The sequence below is a fragment of the mitochondrial genome of Malus sylvestris (genome assembly GCF_916048215.2).
Source record: "Malus sylvestris mitochondrion, complete genome".
Lineage (NCBI taxonomy): Eukaryota > Viridiplantae > Streptophyta > Magnoliopsida > Rosales > Rosaceae > Malus > Malus sylvestris.
This window is the reverse complement of record NC_065226.1, coordinates 5,001-9,591: the sequence shown is the minus strand read 5'-3', so window position 1 is coordinate 9,591 and position 4,591 is coordinate 5,001.

The window sequence follows — 4,591 nt, the reverse complement described above, 5'->3', positions numbered from 1 at the left end:
ATCAGAAAAGGAAGAATGCGCAGTTAGAAGGACAACTAATTGAGTCTTGCTTGGGTCTCCCACGTATGGGTGGCAGGTATCAGTCACTAGGCACATAGGTAAAGGTTGAAAACCGTTAGCAAGGCTACGAACCTTCTCGAAGGCTTACAGAAGAGTGCTTGCTTCCCAGATCAATAGTATAAAGAGAACCACGCACAGAAGGAGCCGCTAGAGAATAGGGTGTGGGGGAATGCGCTCTTTGAAAGAATAGGCTCTGGGACTGTTGATTTTCCTTCCCTTTCTTTGTTTGATGCGGAAGAGGGGAAGTGCTACCTTCTCGTTCTAAGCACCTTTAGAGGCAAATGGACGCAATTAGTGCTACTTCCCCATCAGGCTTAACGGTTAACGCTTCGATGGTTGGTGGCTTTCTGGGCTTTGACCAATGCTTGTCTGTCTGGTCTGTGATTAAACCAATATCTCTCCGGTCTCTCGACTGTCCGGTTCTTAGTAGTGGGTCAATCAATGTCTGTCCTTTCAGGTTCGACTGTCCTGTCTGTAACCGGAATTTCTTTTAAGAATACGTGCGTATTTGATTAGAATTTCTCTTAGATTCCACCCTGAGGTGAGTGATTCTTTCTTTTCGACTAGACTAGAGGAGTGCTCTTTCTTTAATTCATCGGGACCCCTGCGACATAAACTATGAATCTTAGCTGCTTTCTTCTCACAGGTGCGGTAGCAATACCAAAGAAATAGGGAAGGAGGGGCGGGGAAGTACCCTATTTGGGGAGCGAATGACTAAGAATTTGAATTGCGTCGGGCTTTGAAGCAGCTCCTTGGTCTCGTCGCCCTTGAATTCATCTATTTGCTTATAGATCTTGTTTGTGCTCCACGAAGGGATGGACCAAGCCAATATTCCTACTTTCCTTTCTTTCTTGGGATTGGGATCTTTGTAGAAAGGCAGGCTGTCACGATTGAATGATAGAGTAGAGTGGGTCGCTTACTTAGTGTACCCGCAGCGGGCCGTGGCCAATCTCTCCTTTTGGGCAAGCACTCAGATAGTTATCCGATCATCCAAGTATGGGAATAGGACCCCAAGCCCTTCTAAATAAATTCCAACCTTTCGCCCGGTCGCTAACCTATCTTTTTGAGTCCCTTTGTTCGCCCTTCTTTCCTGCCAGTAGTGTAGGCGGAGGACTTTATTGACGCTATTTCGTCAAATGAGAAGTTTGTTTGCAGGCAAGGACAAAAAGACGTTCTTTCCTACTTACTATTACTATAGGTAGCTGCGTCTCCTAGAAGATCTTATTCCGCAACTCGGGTCGATATGTTTGGGAGTCATGGTCACATCATGAATTTTTCTACCTGTCGCGCTCGCGTCATTCGCTGGCCAGTCGGGAGGATAGTACATTCCAACTCACATGCTTCCCAAACCGGGGCAACAGCGCGACTGCTAAATCGACTGGATCTGGATCATCCGGAACTATATCTAAATCTCTGACTATGGCGACTAGGACTCTCTTTGGATCACGATTTTAAAATGCGCTCTTCCGGGCCGGGTCGAGCCTTTCAATAGTGCATCGTATGTAGTAGTAGCCCTTCCCGGATCGAGAAGCTTGAGCAAGAAATTCCCCCATACAGATAGAGGCGCCTATAGCCTTGCCTCTGGCTTTGCCCCCTTATCTACTACGGGTGAATCTCTTCGATCCGGAATTTAACTATCCCGGCTTTGCTGCTGCTAGCTCCGCCACTGGGCCGACTTAAATGCAATAGGTCCCTCTCTATCCGGGTCTTCACCCTCCACCGAAACCCCACCAGATTGTAAGGCGTTTCCACTACATAAGAAATTACGTGAATGAAGACCTTATTGACCGATCGACTGAAAGAAGAGGAATTGAAATAGGTTCGACCAGCGAGAAAAGAAAGAAGAGTACTATGTCAGCTGAACAAAAACGGATTCGATCTATTTTCTATACTATACGAAATTTTTTCTTGTTCAGCAACAGAATCAGTAAGACAATCGGTCTTCCCTCTCCTGTCTTTGAGGAATTCCACGTGCAAGAGGGTCTACTCTCATTGTTGAGGTACCCCCGTTCACTCCGAGGCCATTCAACGGCCATTCCACGAGGTAAGCCCGCTAACCCCGAAAGTCATTGTCTCCTGGTTCGTTCTTCCTGTGGATTCTCTACCAATCTAAGTAAATAAGGGTTCTCGAACCCCGTCTCTCCCGCCATTGAGGTAAGCGCGGCTATCCCGATCTGGCTTTTCGGGCTAACCATTTAAAGATGAAAGATTTCCCTCGGGTAATTAATGGCAGGACAATGCCCTGTGCTTTCCTGTATGTGAGGAATTCCCCCCGGGGGAGTTTTTCTGCTTATGGAAATTAGAGGGATACCTTCAGTGCACGAACTGCCTTTTATTTATTTTTGGCACCTAATCTTCCATATTTGTATTTAATTAGTACAAGGATTGCTCTCTTCCTTCGGGAACTTTCCAAGAAGCAAGAAGGGACCTCTCAAGAGAAGGAGTAGCCGCACATTTCCTTCAACAAATAGAAGTGCTTTTTGGCCCCTTTTTAAGAGGCCTTATTAGTCTATGTCGAATAAGAGCTCTCCCTCCGAAGCGAGGTAAATAGGACTAGCCAGAGTAGGAGCTCCAAAACGGATTGTGTACAACGTCTACTCCTGTCCTTCCTGACTTGAAGTTGTTCGATCGCTCAACGTCGCTTCCCCGTGGGAGTCAGAGTACGTTCTAACGCCCTACGAAGACAGGATCGAGAATGAATAAGAATTGCTAAGAAGGTCCTAAACCTAGTGACGATTCAAACGAATTTGATTAAGGTCTCGCCCGTCGAGGGCTATGGAGTCACTTTCACTTTTGTTAGGGCTATTCCTTTGAAACCAAGAGCCACCCAATCGATGAAGACTCAAACCCGACTCGCCCTGGGCACAGGGACGCGAGAACCTGACGGAACGGAACCATAAAGCTAGGCTTCAAAAGGAACGATAGAAAGTTCTGACAAAGCCATGAATCGGAAATCTTCCTATAATAGAAATAGGTCGAATCCCTGTAACCGAAGTCTCCCCCTCTCTATTCCTATCCGAGCCGACCATAGCCTAATCCCATAACCCTTCAAGAACCCGATAGCAAGCATGTGTTGGCGAGTCAACCTATTTTGAGTCTTATGAATGAGATCCGAGCTACCCAAAGCAATCGAAAGGCTTTCCATCTTTTTGCAGGCTAACGGGCGTTTCGTCGTTCCTGAACCGGCAAGGGAAGCTACTGGCAACCCATCTCCTTCCCATTGACTTGTTAAGACTGACTAAAGGAAGGCGATCCGCATCTCCGAATTCATCTGTGGGCGAGCGAACAGAAACAAATGAAGCATCTAATGCACCCGCATTTTCCCTCCCATCTTGTGATTATGCCATTCCATCCCCGGGGGAACAAGCAGGCGAAACTAGGGTTCCGCATCTATTTATACTTCCGTCTCTCCTTGTCCAGTTCCCCTCCGCTGGGCTCGTTAAAATACGGTTGTTCGTGTCTTCCAAACGCTACCTCGTAGCAACGGTCCGATGCCTCTCAATCAGTTGATTATGCAATTCCATCCTTTCCAAAAGTCTTTTTTTCCCTACGGGCCCAGTCCATCTCTTTCCTCTGCTCCGGATCTATCTCCTGGGGAACCTTCCACCCTGTCGTTTTTTTATCCGCATCGCTAGCTTCTTTTTGGTTAGCGGAGGGACGGCTATTCAAGGATTCGAAGCTTTATCCGGTTCTACCCGCAGGCTGATTCCGTTGAGTCAACATCCTCGGTACCCTTGAGTGAATGACCTAACCAACGGGTAGATGGATAGGAGGGTTGGTCCACGACCCCTCGCTGCATTCCGGAATCCGTTACTGGATAGCCCCCCCGAGACCTCTCGCCTCAGCATCCCATCCCTCCCGAGGCCCACACGCACGGGCCCCCGGAACCTTATAAAATTATAGTCTTCCATCCACCCCGGGCAATGACTGTTCCCATGATGCACATTTCTTAAAGAGGAAAGGAAGATCACTCAATGAAAGGAAAGATCCATCCGACACCAGAGAGGGTGCACAGAGGAGAGGTTAATGGTTGAAGGCTGGGCCAATAAAGAAATGAAAAGGTGGGCAAGGAAGGCTCAACTAGCTAGATGGGCCGCCGCTCATGAGTAGTGATCCGATGTTTGATCTTGTCAATGGGTTGATGGCAAACTTCTCTTTTATCCCACTCGGAAGAAGGTGGATGTTGACTGCTTTATCTTAGGGGTTATCCACCCTTCTTATTCTCACCCTACCCGTAGTGAATTTTGGTTGGTATGAGCATGAAAACTCCGATTCAAGGTTGTCCTTACCATACCTAGCTGAGGGAAAGATAGAGGGATGGAGACCCATCAATGAAACAAGTAAGGCTAGTCGATTTCCAAGATTTTAGTAGCTCTGGTAAGGTTCCCGGGATTGGAGTGGCTCGGGTCGGGGCTGGACGGAGGATATCCAGATTATGATCCCTATGGGGCTTGTATCGAATCTATATCTCCGACTGACTTCAGCGTCTGAGGATGGCGCTAGTATTCGCTAAGGAAGTCTGATGGTGCTA